Below are 27272 nucleotides of genomic sequence, written 5' to 3'. Positions count from 1 at the left end.
GAGGAACTGATTTTGAGCCTTTGGTGTTATAAAATTCTGTCAATTGTTCTTCCACTATTTTCCATTGTTCTAAATCTAAGTTCCCTTCTCTGGGGTGCCATGGAGATTTTATATCAATAATATCTAGAAACTCTCTTATTTTCTTAGGAGTTACCGAGCACCCCTGTTCCTCAATCACTTTATATATTACTCTAACATTCTATTCCTTATCTGAGAGTTTACCTAGATTTTGCCTCATGATAAAACTTTATCTTACCTCTTCGTAGTTTTGTGCCACGGGATACGATTAGGAGACCTCTCACAAGGAGGCTGCCTGGCTTCCCAAAGACCTCAGTGTCCTGACCATAGGGTGATTTCTCCCCCTATTCTCCGGCTTGGCCCTTCACTTTTCAGGCTAAAGGGGGTCTTATGTTGTGGATTGTGGGTTGTTTTCTCAGCTTCCTCCGCTGCCTGCCCTTCAGTCTTCAGACTACAACAGGGGGCCCCATGTTGGGTGCCAGATTGCTGTGCACAGCTTACTCAGCTCACCACTAGAGCAAGGATCCTATACTAATTTTGAAGGGATAAGACCAGCTTAACCTTCTATCTCGAATGCGCATTGATGAGGCAGGAGACAAGATGGAAGCAACTCCATTTATTTTTAGCAAAGCACTTACTTATATAGTAAAATAACAGGAACTCTTTCTCAAGTTACAATGACATATAGCCCATGCTGTGCTCAAGGACAGTGCATGCATGTCCTGTGCACTTATCTGACTCCAATCCCAGATTAGACTGCTAATGACCATACAATAACTAGGAGAGTTAAAGATTGTTAAAGATTCATAGAATGGAGCACCGAACCAGACGACCTTTGCTCGTAGATCAGTCACCCTAGAAGGGCCTCTGCCCATCAGTGAGATCTCATGAACAGCCTGTGGCCCTCAACATCCTTACAGATCCCCAACAATAAGGGAGTGACAATGACCAGGGAAAGAGTGTCTCAGAAATTTCGTTGGTGGTGAGTTGATTCTTAGGGTAGCCAAATGAAACACTCTTTCCAAGAACAAAAGTGGTATTTCTGTGATAACTCTGCCCAGTGTGTGTGTGTGTGTGTGTGTGTGTGTGTGGTCTGGTAGCAGGGTTGATAGCAAGATGGCTGAGGTTTATGATACATGGGTTGTGAAGCATTCTTTGATCTAGGTCCTGGAGGCAGGGTGGTAGTTTTTTTTTTTAAATAGCATTTTATTGTTTTCAATTACGTGTAAAAACAATTTTAAACATTCAGTTTTTAAAAAAAAATTTTGAGTTCCAAATTTTTCTCCCTCCCTCCCTTTCCTTCCCCTTCCCTGAAAGAATAAGCAATTTGATATAGATTATGTATGCGCAATCATATAAAACATATTTCCATGTTAGTCATGTTGTAAAAGAAGAAACAGACCAAAAGGAAAAACCAAAAAAATAAAGAAAATGAAAACGGTATGTTTCGATCTGTATTCAGACTCCATAGTTCTTTCTCTGTATGTGGATAGCACTTTCCATCATGAGTCCTTTGGAATTGTGTTGGATCATTGTATTTGCTGAGAAGAGCTGAGTCATTTATAGTTGATTATCACACAATGTTGCTTTTATTGTGTACAATGTTCTGGTTCTGCTCATTTCACTTGACATCATTTCATGTGAGTCTTTCCTGGTTTTTCTGAAATCCTCCTGCTCATCATGTCTTATAGTACAATACTATTTCGTTACATTCATATACCACAACTTGTTCAGGCATTCCACAATTGATAGGCATCCCCTCAATTTCCAATTCTTTGCCACCACAAAAAGAGCTGCTATAAATATTTTTTTGTACATGTAGATCCTTTTACCTTTTTAAATGATCTCTTTGGGATACAGACTTAGGAATATTGCTGTATCAAAGGGTATGCACACTTTGATTGTCCTTTGAACATAGTTCCAAATTGCTCCCCAGAATGATTAGATCAGTTCAAACTCCACCAACAGTGATTAGTGTCCCAATTTTCCCACATCCTCTCCAACATTTATCATTTTTCTTTTTTTAATTAATTTGTTTTGAGTTATCAACAATCACTTCCATAAGCTTTTGAGTTTTAAATTTTTATCCCCCTCCTTCCCCAAGACAGCACACAATCTGATATAGGCTTTACATATACATTTCTATTAAACATAATTTCACATTAGTCATATTGTAAGGAAGAATTAGAACCAATAGGAGAAACCACAAGAAAGAGGAAACAAAACAAAACAGAAGAAAAAAAAGAGCAAATAGTATGCTTCAATCTACATTCAAACTACATAGTTCTTTCTTTGGCTGTGGATAGCATTTTCCATCATGAGACTTTTGGAGGTGTCTTAGATCCTTGCATTACTGAGAAGGGCTAAGTCTATCAAAATTAGTCATCATACAACGTTCTCCTGGTTCTGCTCACTTCACTCGGCATCAGTCCATACAAGTCTTTCCAGGTTTTTCTGAAGTCTGCCTACTCATCATTTCTTATAGCACAATAGTATTCCATTACATTTATATACCACAACTTGTTCAGGCATTCTGCAATTGATAGGCATCCCCTCAATTTCTGATTCTTCACCATCACAAAAAGAGCTGCTGTAAATATTTTTCTACATGTGGGTCCTTTCCCCATTTTTATGATCTCTTTGGGATACAGCCCTAGAAGTGCTGTTGCTGGGTCAAAGGATATGCATATTTTTATAGTCCTTTGGGCATAGCTCCAAATTGCTCTCCACAATGGTTGGATCATTTTACAACTCCACCAACAATGCATTAGTGTTTCAATTTTCCCACATCTTCTCCAACATTTATCGTTTTCCTTTTTTGTCATATTAGCCAATGTTATAAGTGTGAAGTGGTACCTCAGAGTTGTTTTAATCTGCATTTCTCTGATCAATACTGCCTTAGAGCATTTTTTCATATGCCTATAGATAGCTTTGATTTCTTTATCTGAAAACTACCTGTTCATATCCTTTGACCATTTTATCAATTGGGGAATGACTTGTATTAGGGTGGTCATTCTAAAAATGAGTGCATTAACTCCCCTAGGGACTGAGATGGATGAATGGGATGCAGGTAGATGTTTTATGGTTCTCTAGCACAGTTTGGAGGTACTATTCCAGATGGTGAGAAACAGAATCAGGAGAGGATATTTCTTTTGGAGAAGTTCTAACATCCTGGGATTTTTAGTTTTTATTAAATTTAATCTCTGAGTCCATATTTAAAAATAAAGTTTTTGCTAGGTCACCTCAAAACCTTCTTTTCCTGCCTCTGTGAATTAGTCTTTGTCAGGATGTAATCTCTATTCTGCTACTTCAGCTCTGAGTCAGCACCAAAATCACAAGGGAATCACCTCTCTATGCTGTTTCTCAGTGCTCTGTTCTGGGCAGATAATGATCAAGGTCCCCAGCCCCTTAGACTGCCAAACAGCTTTGAGAAGTCTTCAGATTTTCTTAGTCACTTGATGTTTATATTTGGGAACTCAAAAAAGAACCACTGTGTCAATACTTTCCTTTTTAAACAATGAAAACAATGAATCCTGCTTATTGGGTGGAGGGGAAAGGGGAGAGAAGGACTTTGGCTTGGTGCATTCCTTCTCTATGTGGTGGAAAGAAAGTTGGACTGGAGCATCAGTTTCCTTGTCATTAAAGGAGGGATAACAATCCTACTTCTCAGGATTTTTATGAGAACCAAGAGAAAATTAAATAATTTTTAGAATTAAAAATTAAGTAAATTAAAGTACCACATATGTGGGATATATAAGTACTAATTGTTTCCCACCTTGATCATCCCAATAAAGGTGAAAGGTCAAATGGAAATTGAGTTTGCCATATATGAATGATTCACTTTTAAAGATGGCTTTTAGATAGGAGAACACTGTGACAATGTTAGGATTTGGAAGAAAGATCCTTTTCTACTTTGTGGATTGTCTACTATCCAAGGAGTATGTCAGCGCTTTTTTCCCCTCTCCTGGCCTGCCCAATAATCACAAAGCTATTTTCAGTTTTGTTATCTAAGCATTTTGTAAAAAGGAGAAGTACACAATTCATTTTCCTAAGTGGGCTTTTAGTTTTTAAAAAATGGATGGTTAGCATCTGTTCAAAGTTATAGCTGCTGTCTTTTGTCCAGAAATCCACACATATTTAAGTGACTCAACTGTGATGGATTGTTGAAAAGGTTGCCTTTTGTTCCATAATACTTCAAATAATTCTTGGCTTCAACCAAGGAGTTTCCATAGTTTTCTTTGTGAGTCTCTCACCTATTACAGTATGTGGGAAGAGGGCAGGGATCAACTATACCAACTATTTGAAATCACAGCTCTTTTCTGGTCCTCTATTATAATATACCCAACACAATGTACCTTGAAAAATCTTAACAGAAATGTTATTCATGCAATATTTTATTTAATCTGCAGAGCAACACTTAGCATTAGTGTTATAATCCTCTTCTTACAAATAAAGAAACTGAGGCTAAAGGCCACAATACTTACAGCCTTTGACTATATATATATATATATATATATATATATATATATATATATATATATATATATTTATTTATTTATTTTTTAAGCAATTGGAGTTAAGTGACTTGCCCAGGGTCACACAGCTAGTGAGTGTTATGTGTTTGAGGCTGGATTTGAACTCAGGTCCTTCTGACTTCAGGGTCAGTGCTCTATCCACTGCACCACCTAGGTGCCCCCAGCCTTTGACTTTAAATCTAGTGCTTTTCCCATCATACAGTGCTGAAACATCTTTAGCTTTATGAGTAAAATGTCTTTTCTAAGAGGTTAATTCCATTATGTTGGGATTCAGAACTGTAACAGTTATTTCCCTATAGAAAATAGTAAAGACACATACATGCAGTGTTTTTTGAGCTTTTAAAAATTATTATGATGTCATATCTCATTGTTAAAATAAAAAAACTGGCCCTATTGTTTGAAAAATAGATGAATGGAACAGTTTAGTTAAGCAATACTCAGCAGCAATCATAATCAATATTGGATAGATTTAAGAACATAATCTTCTGGAAGGATGACTCCCTATTGGACAAGAAATACTAAAAAAACTGGAAAATGGTTGGACAGAAAGTTACACCAGGACCACAATAAACTCTGGCTAAATATTCAATCTAAAAATAAAAATTCATATCATTAACAAAAATAGAGAATTAAAGTAAGTGCCATTAACAATTATGTCAAGAGTAAGAACTATCAACCAAACAAGATATAGAGGAGGTCACAGAAACAAAATGGACAATTTTGATTTTAATTTAATTAAAATTAAATAGATTTTATACAAGCACAACTAATGCAGCTAGAATTAGGGTCAAAACTAGGGAGTTGAGAAAATCTTTGTATTGAATATAATAATAATGGTTTGTACATATAGAAAACTTTAAAGTTTACAAAGTATTCTACAAATATCATCCATTTGATAAAAATCTGATATCCAAATTAAATAGGCAATTAACACAAATAGAGAAAACCAAGGATAATTCTCTAATTTGTTGTAGTTCAATCATGCAATTGTATCTGACTCTTCATGATCCCATGGAACATAGCACACCAATACGTCCCATTGAGTTTTCTTGGCAAAGATACTGGAGTGGTTTTTTATTTCCTTCTCTGGTGGATCTTAAGGCAAATAGAGGTAAGTAAGTGACTTGCTTAGGATCACACAGCTAGTAAGTGTCTGAGGCTGGGTTTGAATTCAGGTCTTTCTGACTTCAGGCCCAGCCACCTAGCTGCCTCTAATTTTCTAACAGAAAAGTTAAATATATGAATAAAGAATTTTCAGAAAAAACCCTTCAAATCATAAGTGACTATATGAAAGCACTCCAAATCACTAATGATGGAAATGCAAATTAAAATAACTTTAGATTTCCCTTCATTCCCATCAAAATGACAGAATCAAATCAAGAGGGAAATAGTGTTGAAGGAACTATGGGAAGATTTGACGAATTGGTTCAAATGTTACAGAAAATGATTTAGAATTATGCAAGAAAAGTGATTAAATTTCCTACTCTTTGACCCAGTGACCCCACTTTGGACATATCCATGGCGCCACCTTTTTTTTTTGCAGTAGCAAACAGCTAGAAACAAAAGTAATAATATATGATATAAATGCATTGGGATAGTTTTGTGCAGTAAGAAATAACAAATATGAGAAATTAATAGAAATATGGGAAAATTTATATAAATTGATGCAAGGTGAAGCAAGCAGAACTAGTAGAACAGTACATGTTATCACTACCCTAATGAAAATGAAAAAGAACGCCACAAAGAAACTAAACTCTAAGGAAATATAAGGATCAAACTAAGTCACTAAGTTGTAGAAAGTAGCTAATGAAGCAAACTTCCCTCTTTCTTACTTTCATTAGCATGGTGACTATCTAAATGGTAGACATGTGAGGGGGCAACCAAGGGAGAAGATTATTGGATATATTGTCAGGGTCACTGTATTGATTGTTTTTTTTTTTTAAATTGTTGTTACTAGGGAAGATTTAATGTCAGATTTGGATGGGCATGTGAGCTATATCCAGAAATGACTGTGATGCAAAAACAAAAAGCATCAGTAAAACTCCTGAAAAAAAGATCAAGGTTAGATGAATTTGGATAAATCATATAGCCTCTCTGTGCTTGTTTCTATTATCAATAAAATGAGGCTAATATTTTTACCATTGACCTCTCAGAATTGTGAGAAAAAGTCTTTGCAATCTAAGAAGGAGGTAAGGACAGAGAATGGTTATGTGGCTGTGTTGGTATAGGAATTTTCCAGGTGGGGAAGCTCCCTCTACCAATTCAGGTGGGCACTTTTTCTGCAACTTGTAGTTGCCTAGCACGCTGAGAGGTCATATGCCTTCCTCAGGAATGCACCGCCAGTAGGTACCCAAGGGGGGACCTGACCACAGGTCTTCCTGACTACGAGGTCAGCCAGCTCTCTATCCATTATGCCACGCTGCCTCTGTAAACCAGAACATACTATAAAAATATGACTTATTCTTATTACTCACAAGTGAAATGAGCTTTTGGTAAAAATACCAAGTCATATATTTATCATGTATTTACAGTAAATCTGGTGAAGTGTTATGGATTCTGCTAACAAAACAAATGACACCACTTGTACTATGGGATTATTTAATTTCTCTCTTTTTATCCCAGAACCTAACGTAGTGTCTGGTTCTTGTGGTGACATTAGGAATTACGGAACCCAGCTCCCATAAAAATTGCAAAGGATCACAAATTCAATTCAATTGAATAAAGAATTATTAAGTATCCACTATATGTCAGGCAATGTGTTAAGTGCTGGGGATACAAATAAGAAAAAGAGATAGTCCCTGACTGCAAGGAACTTACAACCTAATGGGAAAAGACAACATACTAAAAGAAATCTGAAAAGCTGGAGAGAGAGGAGGAGTATGTGAGGGGGAGGAGGGTACCCAGCAAGTGGCATGTTGTTCCATGGAGCTGAGGCCAAGCACAGCAGCTGAAGGAAAATGGAGTTACCAAGAAGGGTTATGAGCCCTTTACAAAGGAAGGCTTTGGGAGAAGTTTCATGTTCCATTCTTCAGCCCTCCAATCAGAGGGGAGAAGCAAGAGAAGAAATTCACTGTTTCTGGATGTTTTCTAGACAGTAGGACTGAAGTCTGAATCCTAGCTCTGCCACTTACTTCCTGTGTGACCTAGGAGTTGATCTAAGGTCTTCCTGATTTTAAGCCTGGAACTCTGTTCATTGTGCCACCTAGCTGTGATCCTGTGACCAATATGGTAATGAGCCTTTCTGAACTTAGTTGGGCAGGTATTTGAAAGACAGATGTTCAGTCCACTGCTGGCCTGCACTCAAACCTTTTCAGCTGAGTATGACCTGCCAGAGATTACAATACAGAATGGCCTTTGAAAACTCTGGGTCGCCTCCACCACCATGATGAAGCAACACAGTAGAATTCTAGTGGAAGAGATGTTTATTTAAAGAAAAATGTGCCTGCTGATCCATGGGAATTTAATGTGAACAGACAAGACACAAGGTAATATGATAAGAATGTGTTTCCTTTAAGATGCATACTATCCCTTCCATGTAGTTGCACTGGAAGCCTAGGCACCAATTTCAATGATGGTGCAGGTGCTGAAAATATTTCTGGAGGTTCTCTTGTGGATTTGAGTTCAGAAGCAATTTACAATCCACCTAAGAAAGTTTGTCTCATTATTTTATAATGATACCTCATTTATCACTTCAAAGAAGAATCCTACTAACTTACCTTGTTTTTCTGAGCTGATGCCAAATGACTCCAAAATGAAGCAGATGTGGTAGAGTGGAATGAGTAGCTGGACCAGGAGTGGGGAACCTGTGACCTCAAGGCCACATGTGGCCTTCTAGGTCCTTGTGTGTGGCCTTTTGACTGAGTCCAAATTTTACAGAACAAATCCTTTTATTAAGGGAATTTGTTCTGTGAAGTTTGGATTCAATAAAGGGCCACACTTGAGGACCTCGAGGCTGCAGGTTCCCCACCCCTGAGTCCTGAGTTTAATTAATTAATTAATTAATTAATTAACATCTCTGGGTCTTAAGATTCTCATCTGGAATGAGGAGGTTGGATTAATGGATTTGTGGGCTTACTTCCACCTCAAACATCTTATGATTCTTAAGACCTCTCTGAAAGAATAGCAACAATCACAACAATGATTGGCATGCATATAGTGATTTAAGGTTTGCAAAGCACCTTACCTGTGTTATCTCATTTGAATCTCACAGAGATTTTCTCACAGAAAAAAAGAAACTCAAACTGAGGGAAGTTAAGTGACTTGTCTGGTGTCATTCAGTTAATAAGTGACTGAATATTTACCATAAGCAGATAGATGCTACCCTGGATAGAGTGCTGGGCCTAGAGTCAGGAAGACCTGGGTTCAAATCCAAACTTAGACACTTCCTAGCTGTGTGACCCTGAGACTATTTGTCTCAGTTTTCTCATTGGGGATAATAATAAGAGGATGTTGTGAGGATCAAATGAGCTAATAATTGTAAAGTACTTAGCATAGTGCCTGGCACATAGTAGGCATTGTATAAATGTTAGCTATTATACCATAGATGTTGAAAGCAATTCTTAAAGTGTGAATTCCAAAAACATTTTGAGCAATGAAAGTATCATTAGACTAGATGCAGGGTGTCTCCCTGTGGAGATGAAAACACTACTTTAAAGGATAGCATTCATTTTGAAATTGAAAATTCTGGTAAGTTTGTGGAAAAATTCATTGTTGTCTCAATTCAGAGATGTCAGACCACTTATCCCAAAAGCTTTATCAGGAAGCATTTTTTGAGCATGCATTTTTAAAGTGATATATTAAGTATAACACAGAAAAAATGGCTGTGTCAGTACAACAAATTATTATTATCCTTTTAAAGTCCAAGGCCAATTCCTATTTTATGCAATATGACAATTGTGCTATGAATCCATTACTTAGTCTTTTGATGATTACATACTTATTGAAAGAGATGCCAACTATCAATTCTTTTTGGAGTTGTCAAAGAAAATGTTTAGCAAAATATCCTTCAAATGAGCTCACCAGATCCTTGAGCTTCTCTAGTGCAGCCTTGAGTATCCATTAAGGTAACAGTTATAGTACTGAACAGATCCACACAGCAAACCCACCTACTTCATTGTGTGGGATGCAACATATGTTGTGTGGGTATGTGTGTTTTCTACCAACATGGGAAACCATTAGAGATGGGTTGACATTGATCACATGTGACTTAAAAGTCTGCTTCTGATAGTCTCTATTCAACCATTAAAGCTATTTGAACGGGGTCACATGATCCTATACCAGAAGGTTGGAAGGTCCTGACTTTAAACTGTGTTTGCTTATGTCAGTGATGTTGTCATGGCAGCTATTAAGGACCTGTAAGTGCGGCCCACATATATTTACATGATTGAATACATTTGTTGATTGAATATAAACTAGTCAAAAGCAAACTTTTCAGTCGTGTGATAAATTTAGACCAATCTCTAAGACTTTTCCACATTTACTGAAGCTATATGCGGTCTGCAACCAACATTTATAGCAAAGCAGATGGGTTTGATGTGAGTTGTGGTACACAACTATAACTTTTTATCTTCAGGGAACCCCACTATATTACACCAGGGAAATTTGGGGTTCTGTAGAACTCATTTGAAAGAATTTATGGCTGGAATCTTCTTTAGTACACATATGATTATAAAATGTCTAATTTAGAGCTGGAATAAACCCTAAAAATCATCTGGCCCAATATTCTTTTGTGTGTGTGTTGTGTGTGTGTGTGTGTGTGTGTGTGTGTGTTTAGGCAGTTGGGGTTAAGTGACTTGCCCAGGGTCACACAGCTAGTAAGTGTCAACTGTTTGGTCTGAGGCTGGATTTGACCTGAGGTCCTCCTGACTTCATGGCCAGTGCTCTATCCATTGCACCACCTGCTGCCCCCCAGTATTCTTATTTGACAGATGAGGAGACTGAGACTCTGAGAAGTGAAGTGAGTTCTATAGCATCACATAGGTAGAAAGTAGCAAAGTCAAGACTGAACCCAGGTCCTCAGAATCAAAATTCAGCACTCTTTCCATTCAAACACATGTGTCTCTTCAAACTGTGCTCATCTCTTTGGAACCCCATTGTGAATTCTACTGAGCCCCGCTACATTCCCTAAAGGATTTCTTTGTTCTTTATTTTTTGTTTGTTGCCTTATTTGTTCCATTGTGTGCTTCCTCAGAAGAGCCCTATTTTAACTACTGTTCACTTAGATTTGGACTTTGGATCCTACTGATAATCTTCATACTTTCCCCTGAAACTTATTACCTTCCACAAGGAGTAGGCTGGTTATGATATGGTAGATTGCCAGGATTTATCCAGGATAATTGACATCCATTTTCATTCTGGACTTTTTTTTTTTTACTATAAACAGTTTTGGTATCAATGCCTATGACAGTTGAATAAAATTAGGAAGTCTGAAGAGATGAAATAGCAAAACTACTGAAGCAACAGATAGAATCTCCATCTCAAAATTGTTATGGCTGCCAAATCACAACCAAATATGCAGGGAGTAATCAATAAGCATTTATTAAGTAGCTACTCTGTGCCAGATACTGTGCTAGGTGACAGGGATTTAGATGCTAAAGTGAGAGCCCCTGACCTTAAGGAGCTTACATTTTACTGGGTAGATGGGTGGAGGGGGAGGAAGTGTATCATGGGAGTCAGTGTTATACAGTGAAAAGGGCATAGATTCTGAAATTGGAAGACCTGAATTCAAAACCTGCTTCTCCTGTTTAGAAGAGAATGAGTGAGAATGAATGATTGAGAATGACTTCTATGTTGTGAGAGTGGGTGACTGGAAGAATGGTGCCCTTGACATAAACAGTGAAATTAGGACTAGGAATAGGGTAGGGGAAAGATAACAAGTTCTGTTTAGGATATACTCTGTTTGAGGTATGTTTGGGATATTGAGGCAGAATTGTCCAGCAGGCAGTTGGAAATAGTGGACTGGAGCTCAGAAGGGAGAATGAACTTTGATATGAGAATTTTGGAATCATCTATGTAGATACTATAGTTGAACCCATGGAAGCTGATGAGACTTCACAGACAAGGACCCAAGACAGAGCCTCTAAGTACACCTACAAAGCAGGAGAAAATCATGGATGATGATCCTATAAAGGAGACAGGTAAGAAGAAAACCATGACAGAGCATTGTTCCCAAAAGAGTTCCCCCTAGAATAGTATAAAGAGGAAACTTTTAAAAAAAGTATTTTTAGTTCACGAGTTTGCATTAGGAAACCCAGTGGTCTGGTTTGGCATGATAAATATATGAATTGAATTGAACTTCTCCACCCTGTCATAGAAGAAAATCTCTGGATAAAACGCCACTTTTCATTCCCCATTGTTCTTAGCACAGTTCCAACTTCTGAAATTCTATGGAAACCTTTTTGGGCCAGCCTGGGACTGAGTTTACTGACCTCAGAAAAGACAAAAAAAAAATGAAATGCAAACAAAATGCCAAGAAGAGTTGAAGCAACTAGCTGTTTAACTGAATCCTTCGGGTGGTTTTTTAAATAACTACATGCTTGAGTGAGTTTAACAGTATTTTCCACAAACAAATTTGTATGTATAAACCTAGCTGCCTATTGCAAATGATTGTAAAGTTATAAGAAATTTTAAGCAAACAATGTGAGGAAAGAAAACTATCAAATGCACCTTCACTTTTGGGGGCAATGTAATTACATTCAGGGAATGTTTATTAATCACCTGCTGTATGCAGTGCATTGTGCTAGGAGCTCAGGATACAAAGAAGAAGCAAAGCATTGTCCTTGCCATGAAGGAGCTGCTGATTTAGTAAGGAGGAATAAGATAAAGACAAAAATGATAGGAAATGTGTTAGATCATAAGTTCCTTGAGGACAGGAACTCTTTTGCCTCTTTTGTATCCCCAGCACTTAGCACAATGCCTGGCATATAGTTGGTGTTTAATAAATACTTACTAATTGATATTGATGATTATCATAGTATCACAAAAGATTCAGTGTAAGAGAGATTACTTTTAGCTATATAGATAAGGGAAAGTTTCATGCAGAAGGTGGAACCCAGGCCAAGCCTTGAAGAAATGAAGGGATGTGTGTGGGAAAACCCAGATGGACCACATGTAGTGATGGTGTGCACAAGGGCAGGAGAGGGCAGGCAAAGATAGGGAAATGATAGACAGTTCATTTAAGCTGGCATAGAAGTAAAAGAAAGAATCCATATGAGATAAAGCTGAAAATGTAGGTTGGGTCAAATTATGTAGGGTCTTGAATATTAGGTTAAGGAAGAAGTTTGTATTTTATTCAATAAGCAGTGGGGAGGTCCTGAAGATTTTCTCACAGGAGAATGACAATTAGACTTTTGTAAGTGATATTGTTTTGGCAACTATGGGGATGATGAATTGGAGGAGAGAGACTCTTATAATGAAGAATTTTTCATAAAAAGAAAAGGAGAAAAAATCAGCCAAACTGATCAATACATTGAAAAAATCTCATGTGCCATGTTCCACACCTGTGGACTCCCTAACTCTACAAAGAAATGGGGAGGATGTTTTTTTTATATCTCTTCTTTGGGGCCAGGTTGATTCTTTGTAATTTTGTAAAATTCATTTTCTATTGTTTTGTGTGATACTTTCCATTTGTCTAATTGTCATCATTATTGTAGTCATTTTATTTTCTTTGTTTACTTCACTTTGCATCAGTTCATATAAGTCTTTCCATGCTTCTCTGTTTTCATAGTCTCATAGTCAGTTTCTTACAGCACAGTAATATTATATTACATTTATGTACCATAATTTGTTGATTTATTCTCTAACAGATGGGTATATTCTTTATTTCTAGTTTTTTTAAACAAAAAAACTGCTGCTATAAGTATTTTAATGTATACAGAGCCTTTCTTTTTGTCAATGATCTCTAGAGTATGTACCTGGCAGTGAGATATCTGGGTCAAAAATTATGGACATTTTGGCTACTTTATTTACATAAATAAAAGTTGTTTTGAGGAATTGTTGTACTAATTTACAACTCCACCAGTAATGTATTAGCATGTCTATTTTTCCACAACCTTTTCAACATTGCTTAAGGACTAAAGGATGGGATCTCAGAGAAGGGAGCAGACAAAAAGAGCCAGAAGGGTCAGGGAAAAGTTCCTGCAGGAAAATTTGAACTAGGTCTTCCAGGATATGCAGGTTTAGGGTACATACAAGAATGGAGAGGAATATATACCATGGAAAATACCATGAGCAAAGGCATGAAGGCAGGAGTATGTGACATATGTGGAGGGCAACAAGGAGACCAGTCTAACTGGACAGAAGGTTGCAATGGGTATGATGCAGTGGAAAGACCCCTGGGCTTGGAGTCTGGTGACTTGGATTCAAATTCTTCCTTTGCTATTTATAGCCTATGTGACCTCTTGCAAATATTTCATTTCTTCTCTCTGAGCCTCAGTTTCCTTATCTGTCAATGAAGAGGCTTGGACTAGATGATCTCTAAGGTCCTTTATGGCTCTAAATCTCTGGCTCCTCTATGAGGAGGAATAAGTGGGAGATAAAGATAGAAAGATTGAAGGCAAACTAACCCTCATTCAGCAACTTCCAACCAGGAAAGATGAACTGGTGATATTATCTCCCAATGCTTGTTCTGTGTTGCTCACAATCACTCAGACATAATCACTTAAGAAAAGTACTTTTAATGCTACCAATATCACCATAATAAATACTCATAATCTCCAAACTACATGGAATGAAAAGCTCTCAAAATACAGAGATCTAGTAGAAGATATCAAAACAAGATGAAGATGTCCTGTAGGCTACTGAACTTGGCCTAAAGATATTTTCTGTGAGTCTACAGAAGAGTTTACCTCCCAGTGCTTACCTATTCAACTACTAAAACTACTCATTTCATCTACCTGGGTAACAGTTCTCTGAACATTAAAAAATAAGAGAATAACAAATAGTAAGGTGGTGACTTGTCCCCAGACTATTTTTTATTTGATTTCCATTAAATATAAGATTAAAAGAATTAGGGCAACACAGCACCAACACCACTACCAACAAAAACAACATGACTTACATTTTCATAGTCCTCTAAGTTGTATTGTTGTTCAGTCATATCTGACTCTTTGTGAGCCCATTTGGAGTTTTCTTGGCAAAATTACTGGAGTAGTTTGCCATTTCCTTCTCATTTTACAGATGAGGAAATAGAAGCAAACAGGGTGACTTAGCCAGAATCAGTTAGTAAGTGTCTGAGGTCAGATTTGAACTCAAGAAGACTCATCTTCCTGACTTCAGGCCTGACACTCTATCTACTGAGCTAGTGAGCTGCCCACTATAAGGTTTACAAAACACATTAAATTTAAAATAAAAATAGAGAATGGGCCTGGACCTGTCATTTCATTGGCGTAGGAAACTCCCAGATGAGGGACAACTCCTTCTACCAAAGCAGATTGGACCAGCTCTGGTACTTACAGTCTTAGAGTCAATGCCTAAGGCATTGGGAAGTTAAATGACTTGCCAGTAGTACCAAAGTGAAAACAAGACCTGTAATAGCCTTTAATGTAGCACAAGACTGTGCTGAACTCTAAGGGAGTTTAATAACCAGAAGTACTAGAAAGATCTTGTTACGAAGTGTTGTGGCATAAATACCAACCCTGGCATTTCAGTGAGACTTGCAGTGTGATTTGTGCTGATGTAGCACCTTTCTCCTAAGCACCAAGGATGCTGAACTCAGCCTTAGCCTTCAGACTCCCTCATGGCTCCCAGATTTCTTGAGGCCTTTGAAGTCAAATCCTCCACTAACGGTTTCCTTTCAGGATAAAGAGGGCAGACAAAAGATGTAAGAGGAAATACCGAGGTACATGGAATAAAAGACATTGGCCTCTGTGAGATGACCACTTGCTGCCTTGATGCTTTTACCCACTTCTTGCCTGCCCTGGTTTATATGGAAGAACACAAACTATGTTGTGTGGCTCTACCTCATCCAGGAAACAGCTGACTCATAAAACTCTTACTGTTCTTTAGACAGGAATGTGTTCTTTAAGGTGGTTTTTTTTATGTTTAATTTTGTCATTTATCAAGATAATTTTATGGAGTAAGCATATTTTAGGAGTAAATTTGTTTCTAATGTTGCCCATGTATGTATCTTCCATTCTTTTTTTTTTCTTTTTAGGCAATTGGGGTTAAGTGACTTGCCCAGGGTCACACAGCTAGTAAGTGTCAAGTGTTTTGGTCTGAGGCCAGATTTGAACTCAGGTCCTCCTGACTCCAGGACCAGTGCTCTATCCACTGTGCCACCTAGCTGCACCTCTATCTTCCATTCTTAAAAAAGAAAAAAATAACATATGAATTCTTTTACATTCTATTGGTCTTTCTGTTCCTGTGTTTGTGTGTGCAAGTGTGTGTATATGTGTTTTAAACACAATAGCTATTAGTTTATATCTCTTCCCTACAAATGTGATTTTTTTCTTGTAAAATTAAAATGTGAAAGAGATTAGACAGTTTTTGTTTGTTTTATTTTATTTTATTTTATTTTGTTTTGTTTCATTTGTTTTGTTTTTTGCTCCTGAGGGAAGAACTAAAATCCATGAAAGGAAATTGCAAAGAAGTAAATTTGGCTTGAGGGCAGGAAAAACTTAGAGCTGTATGAAAGTGGAATTGGTTACTTTAGGAAGTAGTGAGTGCCTTGACTACTACACAACCAGACTGCCACTTGTCAGATAGGTTGTAGAGGGAAAGTCTTCAGAGGGACAAAATTTCAGAATCTATGATTCTGTGAAGACCAGTTAAGCAAAATTAACTAACAAGATGAATGCTTTTGACATTATATGCACTATTCCACTCTCAGTCAAAAAGTATGTTTTGTCATCTTTTCTTTTCTCTAAAACTAATATTTATCATTCCTGAAAGTCTGAATTCAGCTGCCTAGTAGAATTTTAATTTTGTCCCTGACCAAGCCCCACTTGGTCATTGTTTGGGCCCTGATAGGCTCAGAGTGAATGTAAGGTAACAATTGTTTTGGTTTTGGCCAGAAACCCAGAGTATCTTCCCCTCCCAGATTTTTTTTTTTTTACTAGATTAAAGAGGCCGTTCTCTGGCTCATTTCTTACCTAGCCTTAATCACTGAATGGGCTTTACTTCAGTCAAACTGAGACCTGTTAAAGACCTTAGCTTAAAAAAGGCCAAGGTCTCTTACTGCATCTAGGGGATCTCCAGTTGTCCTGATCTATATCTTGCCACTGGACCCAAATGGCTCAGGAGGAGAAGGTGAGACTGGTGACTTTGCACAGCCTTCCCTCACTTAAATCCAATTCTCTTGCATGTCATGGCGTCATCTTCCTAATATCATGGTCCTCTTTGAATATGAAGAATAAACAACAATTTTCATTACTGTAGTCATTGTTTAAATTGTTTTCCTGGCTCTACTTTCTTCTCAGCTCTTGGTGCCATTCTCCACTTTCAAAACCTTCTACCTCTTTGGTAAATATCTACATATATTTCTTCTGGTACAATGTAAGCTCCCTAAGGGGGAAGGGACTTTCCCAATTTTGTCTCTGTATTCTCAGCGCTGTGCAGTTAATTAACAAGTATATTTTAGTGCTATAATATGCTGGGTATTGTGCAAAGCTCTGAGGATATAAAGAAAGGCACAAATATGGTCCCTGCTTTCAAGGAGCTCATATTCTAATGGGGAGGAAAGGTGCAAGTAACTATGTACAAACAGGATATATACAATTAAATGGAAGGTGATCTGAGAGGGAAGGCATTAGCAGTGGGAGGGACTAGGAACTTCTTGAAAAGGTGGTATTTGAGGGAAGGGTGGGAATAATAATAATGATAACTAACATTTATATAGTACTCTGTGCTAGGTCCTCTGCTAAACACATTACAAATATTATCTCATTAGATCCTCACAGCAACCCTGGGAGGTAGGAGCTATTATTATCCTCATTTTACAGTTGAGGGAACTGAGGGAGACTCGATTTGAGAATTATTCAGGGTCATACAGCTAGTAGGTGTCTGAGACCAAATTTGAACTTAGATTTTCTTGACCTAGCTGATGGGATGTGATGTGAGTCTTGAAAAACCAAGAGGCCTTACAGCCAAAGAAGAGGGAGAAGAGCAAGAGTTAGGAGACGGAGCAACGTTATCTGTTAGGAAGAGCAAGAAGGTAGGTGTTGCAGAGTATAAAGTACATGGAGGGGAAAAAAGTGTAAGAAGACTGGAAAAATAGGATGAGGAGAGATTGTAAAGGGCTTTAAGTGCCACAAAGAGGAGTTCATACTCAATCCTGGATGTAATAGATATCTGCTGGAGTTTATTGAGCTTTCAATTCCATGTAGTTTGGAGGTGATGAGTATTTGTTATAGCGATATTTACAGTATTACAAATATTGTTTTTAAATGTTTATAGATTAATGTTATGGCTGGGTGATTGTGGGCAACATAGAACCAGCATTTGGAAATAATATTGGTGGGGTTGGGATCTGGGCCCCAGAAAGGAAAAACCCTGGACTTTCCCTAATGGCCAAATCTCTGAGGCTATAATCCCATCAACTGGCCTTTCATTGTGGCTACACCCAATCTCCCCTCCATTGTTTTACCTCCCTATGGCCTCTGGCCATTTCCCACTCTTAATCCTAGCTTGGCTCAATTCTCCTTTGGCCATGAGGTCCAGGTCCCAGGAGTTCTGTTCACCCCAGCTTACTGGCCACTCCTAGATCCCTTCCACAGTCATTCTGTATATAAGGTCCACCTTGTCTCCTTTAAGATGCTTAGATTCTTATAATCTAGCCACTGGTCAGATTCTTATAATTTAGTCAACAGTTTACTAATGTTTGGACTCCTTAAGAGTCTGCCCAATAAGATGGATGTTCTAATAAACCTTACCTTTGGCTGGAAGAAGGCTTTGGGTTGAATTCTTTTAGGCAGGACCCATGTTCTGATTTTGGGGTCCCAGCACCCCTGAACTCCTAAATCACATCAATATTACCAGTTCTAATAGTCTTAATCATCTTTCCTGGTTTGAATGAAGGTTTCTTTGCCCTCAAACTTTGTATCCTTATCTCCCACTTATTCCTTAATACAGGATACTGAGTTAAAGATTAGATCCAGACCTTAGGAATCACCTAGTTCAATCTTCCTCATTGACAGATGAAAAAACTGAGGCTTATAGAGAAGTGACTTGCCCCAGGTCATAGAGGTTGTAAATAGCAGGATTTAAATACAGGTTCTTTGATTTCAAGTCCAAGTTTCTTTCCATGGTCAGATTTAATGTTTTAGGAAGATTTAGGTGCAGGGCATAGAACCCTGGACCTGAAGTCAGGAGAACCTGCGTCTAAATCTGGACTCAGATACTTTTTAGCTGTGTGACCCTGAGCACATCACTTACCCTCTGCCTCCTTAAATTTCCTCATCTGTAAAAGAGGGATAATAATAATAACTACTTCTCCAGGTTGTTTCAAGGATAAAATGACATGCCATTTCTTTGCAAATCCTATATATAACTATTATCAGGATCTTGCACTTTTTGACTTTTAAGATCTCTGAAAGAATAGATAAGGGCTTAGAAGGTGTTGTAAAGGACATTACTGTCACTGACCTTGTCATTATTATCCAGCCATTTGTGTTATCTTCCAAAAACTGTGAACTCTTTATGGCACAATACAAGACTTTCCCCAAGAATGAATAAAACACAACATAGAGAAAGACAGGACAAGCCATTCATTCTACTATGTGTAAAGCAACCTAGCTGAATTTCAGAGCTAAAAGACCTCTGATCTAACAGGTCATCTGATTTAACCTGTAGCTGGGTAGGAATCCTCTCTGTAACATCCCTGACAAGCTATTATCTCTCTTTTGCTTATGAGCTCCAAATGATTATCTTTGTGCAAATGATTCTCAGATCTATCTATCAATTCCTGTTCTCCCTGAGTTCTAGTCTGGCATCACCAACTCCCTACTGGAAGTTATGAACTGGACATCCTGGAGGACATATCCAAAACAGAACTTATTATAATTCTTCTCTCAACTCCCCCGCCCCCAACCCATTGCTCTTCCCAACTTTTCTATTACTTTTAAGGGCACTACTCTACATTCAAAATTCTTTACAAAATGTCCTTTTCCTATATTTCCAGTCTTTTAATATTTAGCCTCTCTATTTTCTATTTCCATGCCATTACAAGGCTGTTCCCTGTGCCTAGAATTGTCTTCCTCCTAACCCCTACCACTTAGAATTCCTGGCTTCCTTTTTAGACTTAGTTCAAATTCCATGTCCACCAGGAGGCTTTCCTTGGTCTCCCCAGCTACTAATCCTTTCTACTAGGAGGCTATCCGCTATCTAATCTATATCTTGCACATACAAATGTATATTTTATGTCTTTATTAGGATGTACTATTTTGCTTGCATCTCATCTGGTCTCCTGCTGTCTCCTCCCTTCCCCTCTTCTCTTCTCTCTTAGTGCCAAGCACCATACCTGACACAAAATAAATACTTAGTAAGTGCTTGTTTCTTGAATGATTAAATTATCTTCTGCTGGGGAGATCCAAAATTCAGATGCAATTTAGATGCAGTCCTTGTCTTCTTGGAACTTATAGTTCAAATGCTCTTTTTGGTACTATGTCAGCAGCTCCTGCCTCCTTGCTCTCATAGCTTAATTGCCCTAAATCACTGATCATGGCAACAATGATTGCCCTTTGGTCTACAGTGATACTTGACACTTATAAAGCCCAGCCTTTTGGGCCCCAAAGCAATTGGCCCATCCCACTGACTTCTGCACTCCAATGGGCAGGAGCATAGGAATATTATTTATAAAGCTATTACAAAGCTATTGTTCCAAAAGACCCACTCCATTCCTGATTTCTGTCCACCAGGTTGGGTTTTCTGATACTTCAGTTTCCTACCAATCCACATCTGGACCTGCTATTAGAGGTTCTATTTTCCTTTTCAGTCATCAGAAATTCAACTCTATGGTTAGTATCAAAGGGGTGTCTTTCTTTCCATTTTAATCTTTAAGGGGAAGATGCTGGAGGATACACAATATTGTTTGCAATTTCCAAAAGGATCCCTTGTAGTTTCTCTTTTCAGCTATGGTGTTCACCTCTTTTTCTCTTGGATCAGTAGGCATTTAAAATAGGTGGCTTAAAATGATTAGTAGTCAAATACTTAAACCAATTTTCTGTGTGACCTTAAGCAAATCACATTACTCTTCTGGGCCTCAGTTTTGTCATCTGAAAATTAAGGGGATTGAACTAAATGAACCCTAAGGCCTCTTCCAGCTGTAATACAACCCAATCCAGTCCAATCCAATAAGCATTTTAAAAACACCTTCCACTTGCTAGACACAGTGCTAGATGCTAGGGCTACAAAGACAAAAGTGAAACAGTTCCAGTCTTACATTCTACTGGAAGAGAAACGACGTGTAGAGAGATAAAAAAAAAAGTACACAAAACAATTTTGGTGGGGTAGGGGTGAGTGCACTAACAACTGGGAATCATCAGGACATTGTGATGCTTAGCTTATTTTTGTAAACGATTCAACCAATGTGTTTATTTATACATTGGGCAGAGCACTATGGGGGACTAATTTCCTATTTATTTATTCCTGCTTCTTCATACTATGGATAGCTACCTAAAGTCACATGTAGGAAGTATCTGTTGAAAATGCCTTCTTTGAGCAACTCTCACATGTTTTAATAAAATGTCAATGAACATTTCATTTGAACCTTCTTCCTTGAAAAGCTATGGGTATTTATTCCAGGAGAGAGAAGCAAGAAGCCCAAAGAATTTCTTGCAAGCAAGGTTTCCAAAGGCAAACTTGTTAACAAAATGCTAGCAACTCCTCAGTGGTTTCTCGTGAAAATCTCATTACATGGTCTCTCAGCAGAATGCCTCCTCATTAAGCCAAGTCACAGTGTTAGTTATTTTAATTTTCAGTCATTGAGCCAGAGTGCATCTGAGCTGACCAAGAATACCACTGCTTCAGAGCCTGCCCAGTCATCCTGAACTTGAATTGTACCTTACTCAGATGTTCAAATGAGGATGGAAAAAAATTATCAATGATGTATTGCAAAGGTGATTCACTATGAATGAGATACTATGTCACAAACTGTCTTATTTAACAGACTTACATAGTACTTATGGTTTCCATAGAAACAAAATTAAATCCTTCCTTGAATATAATCCTAGAGGTCTCTGTATGCCTGTGAAATATTATGTGAATTGTAAAAACTCAGTTGACAAGGAGGGAAAGGTATTTGTTGTTCCATCACATTGTTCGGTGTTGTACAATTTGCCTGTGATCTCAATTAAAACTTGGATTTTCCAGATTATAATGGATATTATCTCCCTCTCAGCCTTTTATTTTACCCCTGAATTCAACAAATATGTGTCTGAGAGTTCATTCTAATGCTTTTTATTTCATTGTGTATGTGTATTTTATATATATGTATATATACACATATATGATACACACACATATACATATATATGTGTGTGTATATAACCTAGAATCAATCATATGTTTCAGATTAAAACTCATTTATACTTTCTACCCAAATAATTTCTCACTTCATAATAATGATGTGTCACTGCTACCCTCAGCATAAGCAACAGTTCACTTGGTCCATCTTTTTTCATTTTCCAGTTAGCATTATGGAAAAAAAAAACCCTCAAAGAACTTTCATCCCAGTCCTTCTAAGTACATGCTGTTCCTTTGGAGTTTTTTCCCCCTTACTTCTCTGGATCTCCATGTATTGATCATAAATGGGGGTATATCTGTTGACCCATGTTATAAGAAAGTTTTGGAATGCATAGGAAAGAAATGATAATAATTTCAAAAATATAAAGTTCAAACACTCCTTATTAGAACCAAGACTAGAAATATTCAACAAGAAATAGTTTGTTAGCATAAAATTAGGAGTCAAGGGGTAGCTAGGTGGGGCAGTGAATAGAGCACTGGCCCTGAAGTCAGGAGGACCTGAGTTCAAATGTGGCCTCAGGCCAAACACTTGACACTTACTAGCTGTGTGACCCTGAGCAAGTCATTTAACCCCAATTGCCTAAAAAAAATTGGTGCAGTCATAAGATCATTGATTTAGAGCTGCAGGGGACCTTAGAGTTCATAACATTCAATTCCTTTATTTTACAGATGAGGAAACTCAGGCACAGTGAGGTTAACTAACTTACCAGGGTCACACAGCTAGTAAGCATCTGATGTAGGATCTGATCCCATACTTTTCTTTACTATAGGTCTAGAGCTGTATGCATGACATTGTGTTGCCTTTCAACCCTTACTAGTGCAATTACAATGGAGAGGCTAAATATCATGGCAACATCAGGAATAGATTAGATAAGAAGGAGAAGCCATTCACTACTGAGGAAGCAGTGATAGGAAGCATCTAAAATTCAAGGGATGTTCAAAAACACATAAAAGAGAAAGAAACAGGCTTGGATTCTTATAATCTAGCCGCTGCTAGGATTTTTACAATCTAGCCAATAGCTCAGATTTCTTAAGAGTTTGGCCAATATGGCAGATCTTTAATAAACCTTGTCTTTGGCTGAAAAAAAAAGAGAAAGAAACAAAAACTTGTGTTTTCTCTGCTTAACAATCAACTCTTGATCCTTCATTCAGAGGTTGATTTAACAGTTTTGCTGTATCTTGTATCCTGTCTCTCCTCCTCTTTCACAAATCATTTAGTTGCTAATTAGTAACCCATTTGAAGCCTGCAAAGTATTTATTTCATCTTAATTTGAAGGACAGTGTTTCTCTTCTCCCCCCTCCCCTGGCCCCAAAGCTCAGTATCTCTATACTTATTTGGGAAGGCCAGGGTTTTTTTTTTAATTTTTACTTTTTGTTATCCAAGAGCTTGATTGTGAAAACGGTGAAACACATTTTGTGGCTTTAAAAAAATCACAACTCTTTTTCTATTTCACAGATTCAAGAAAATCCAACCCAAAGCCAATAATGACAGACTCTTTGACTTAGTAAAATATGGTCTGCTACCTCGGAGCTCTGCTGTAGTTGAAAGGATGGTAAGATTATATGGTAGAAAAAAGTTATGTAAGAAATATAGTTTAAAATGCAGCATTCATCCTTTCAGAACCCAGGTGCTAGAGGGATTCCTATTTCAAGGGCCACTGGCCCAAAATATAATTACAATTAGGATTGTGGAAACTGTGGCTGTATCTATATGATGCCAAAACATCTAGATGGAAAATGAAAAATTCAGTCAATCATCTGAATATTAAATGCTGCCAAATGACTAGATATTTGCAACAAATCTATACATATATACATATATATATATACATATATACATATATATATATGTATATATATATATACATATATATATATACATATATACATATATATATATGTATATATATATATATATATATATCTATATCAACTTTTTAAAGTTCATAGGTCTGGAGGCGATGTGCTCAGACTGACTGAATTTTTCAATTTTTGTCTGAATGTTTTAGTGCAATGTGGATACAGATAAAAATTAAGATTCAAGGCAGTTCTGAAGATCAAGAATGAAGGCCAAACTGTTGTTTGATGGTGAAAATCTCACTTTAGGAAATTGTATTTTAGCTTTTCTCAGGTACAAAAGCTAAAACTGTTTCCTGTAGGTACTGTACTCTGATTACTGTCCAGAGTACTGACCTTTTGGGTTCCAGTGCATTGCTATGTGTTAAATGCCATGTGGGAACTCTTCTCTCTCTCTCTCTCTCTCTCTCTCTCTCTCTCTCTCTCTCTCTCTCTCTCTCCCTCCCTCCCTCCCCCCTTACTCCTTCCCTCCTTCCTTCCTTCCTACCTCCCTTCCCCCCTCCCTCCCTTTTTCCCTTCCTTTTTCCTTTCTGTCTTTTCCTTCTTCTCCTTATTCTTCCTTCTCCTCCTCTTCCTCATATATACTACCACTTGACCTCAGTTATTCTGTTCATAGAATTAGATAATTAAATATTATCAATTAACATAGAAAAGTGATTATTACAGAAATTATCATTCCATCCTTTAAAAATGTTGAGGGCCCAGCTGTTTTGAACCTGATTCTTTACCTATAAGGAGGAATGCATTGTTGAACTAGAGATTATGTGACCTTTGTAGAGGAGAAGGTATCATTCCAACTTAGCACTTGTAGTAGAGAAGGCAATGAAATTTGTACATAGTCTGATTTCTGGGGACCAGCTATCAGACAATTCAGGCAAAGTATAAGCAGGATCTCAGTCTAAAACCCTCTAGGGAGAATAAGTCTAAGAAGGATAGGAAGCTCTCAGGAATAAAATTCTGAAGACAAAATGAAACAATTCAAATGAAAAAGAAAAATAACAGTTCTCTAAAGAGACTGATGTGGACATACAGGGAACACCATGAATGACTTAGATATTGAAAAGATAATACCAAAGATGGGGACAGGACAATTAGCAGAGGATGGATACAAAAAGGTGGATAATACCATAAGAATAATATACCTCAGAAAGAACTGAGATTGTCAAGGCAAATTAGGAACAACAAAAAGGTGGTTTCTCCTCACCCCCGAAATTAATTTGGTGATGAGAAGGACCTTAGAAGGGATATGACTGTTGCTCATAACAATTGTCATAACAATGGAAAAAAGGAAGAATTGCTCATTTCTCATTTTCCTTCTGTTTATATAGCAAAGAGAACAATATTTCAACTGGAAAAGATAGAATAAAGATGGTTAATAGTTGATAATCTAGGTAAATAAGGAGATAGAACATTTAGTTGCCTTGATGAGTTCAAACAACCTAGTCCTGGTGAACTGTATCCTCAGGTACTAAAATCACTGGTAAGTATAATTGCTGAGTCACTTTTTTGAATTTTTGAAAGTCTGTGGAGAATTGGAAAAGGATAGAGATAGTATAGAAAGGAAGAAAGGAAAAAGAGAGAGAGAGAGAGAGAGAGAGAGAGAGAGAGAGAGAGAGAGAGAGAGAGAGAGAGAGAAAATTTTACTTTAATTCCTGTCAAAATTCAAGTGCATGCTGAAAGAGATGTTTAGTAGAAATCTAGAGAAGAAAGTTGTAATCCTAAAGAGCTGATATGGCTTCATTCATCAGGAACAGCTCATGTTAGAGTAACATCATTGTTAAAATTAGGTATCAAATTGCTTACAGTCCTTACTTTGGTCTACCCTCTTCCATCTGGCAAACAGAACTCAACCCTCCTTTCCTTTGCTGCTATTTTGGAAATGCTGCCCTTTTAATGCACTGATCCAGTCATACAGGAGAACTTGACCAATGACTTTAGGATCTGAAATATTATTCCCTTGGGTATGGAAAATTAGAAACTAATATCAATCTGGGAAAGTCTAGTTATACCCACTTCACAGAATCCTGGCCTCATCAGCCTCACATAGTAACTAAATTTTTAAAGAATGGAAGAATTGGGCTGATTTTTAACTATGAACGGGAAAGACCAACATACTTAAGTTGTTGTGTTCAATATAGTAAAAATAGAAATCACCATAACAAGGTCAGGCAGTATAGTTTAGTTCTTCTTACATTAAGTACTTTCAAAGCAAACCTTTGAAATTCCTAAAGAACATTGCAGCAACATTAGGGACAAAAGAAAACTCTAATCATTCTCCCTGGTTACGGTCTGTGGCCCTTTTCTAATGTGTCTGACTTTCATTTCTTCTCGTACTTGCGCCTACTTAGGATTTGTAAATGGAGCATGTTCTCACCTTCGATTCCATTTATATTTTATTTTATTTGGCAGAGGTCATGGCAAAACCCAAGAACAGTATTGGAGAGAACAAAGGGTACCAGAAGAAATGAAAGTAAGCCAAGGACATGAGCTGAAGACAGAGAACACATCTTTGAACAGGATTACTAGATTGGTAAATCAGGAGACTTCTTTGTGAGGCAATAATATATAATAGGAAGAACACGGGGCTTGTAGTCAGAAGATCTTGGTTCAAGACCTACCTTCTGCATTTATTAAATGCATAGCATCAGGTAACCAATGAATCTCTCTGAGTGTCATTTTACTCATTTGTAAAATAGAGATGATTTTCAAGGGACCTGTGATGTGTGGCAAAGGAAATGTCCAACAGGCTACAAAGGGCTTAGAAAGTGCTGTAAAGGACATGTCTTGTGATGCAGGGTCAGGATGATCCAGTCCTTTTGTGGATGGAGTGTCTTCATATATGGATTAGATGCTTATTTTCCTTGAATAACCTTCTACTTGGACATTTACAGAACACAGAAGAACATAAACATAGGCACTTGGGGAAAGCCATTCAGGTTACCTAGAACTAATCTGTTCTGCCACACAGAAGTGTAGCCTTACTCTCTTGCTCCTTGACAACACAGTTATTGCTATATAAAGTCAGACGGTATAGAAACCATTGGGGCAGTTTGGTGGTGCAGTGGATAGAGTGGTAAGCCTGGAGTCAGGAAGACTCAGTTTCCTGAGTTCAAATCTGGCCTCAGACACTAAAAGCTATATGATCCTGGGCAAATCACTTAACTCTGCCTCAGTTTCCTCATATGTAAAATGAGCTGGAGAAGGAAATGGCAAACCACTCCACTATCTCTGCTCCAAATGGGCTTAGATAAACTCTAAACGGTGTCACAAAGAGTCAAACATGACTGAAAGGACTGAACAGCAACAACATAGAAACCTATGTAAGTTCTGGAGACTTTGATTTGTAGATTTTGTAGTTTTGTAGATTGGTGACAGGAAGCCCAGAGGGGAAAGGAAGATGCTTGC

At 37.6% G+C, this 27272-nt stretch overlaps 1 long non-coding RNA gene across 1 annotated transcript; it reads left to right on the top strand.

Annotated features, from left to right (window-relative positions):
• The first annotated feature begins 916 nt into the window (after nucleotides 1-916).
• On the top strand, nucleotides 917-26460 carry LOC110215027 (uncharacterized). The gene is made up of 4 exons (XR_002326411.2): nucleotides 917-1000; nucleotides 11569-11689; nucleotides 23467-23563; nucleotides 26277-26460. It is a non-coding gene; the product is annotated as an uncharacterized LOC110215027 (long non-coding RNA).
• Nucleotides 26461-27272: the final 812 nt, after the last annotated feature.

Source organism: Phascolarctos cinereus, unplaced genomic scaffold (genome assembly GCF_003287225.1).
Source record: "Phascolarctos cinereus isolate Bilbo 61053 unplaced genomic scaffold, phaCin_HiC Scaffold_726;HRSCAF=1367, whole genome shotgun sequence".
In the NCBI taxonomy this organism is placed as follows: domain Eukaryota; kingdom Metazoa; phylum Chordata; class Mammalia; order Diprotodontia; family Phascolarctidae; genus Phascolarctos; species Phascolarctos cinereus.
This window is presented reverse-complemented; position numbering and strand designations above follow the sequence as displayed.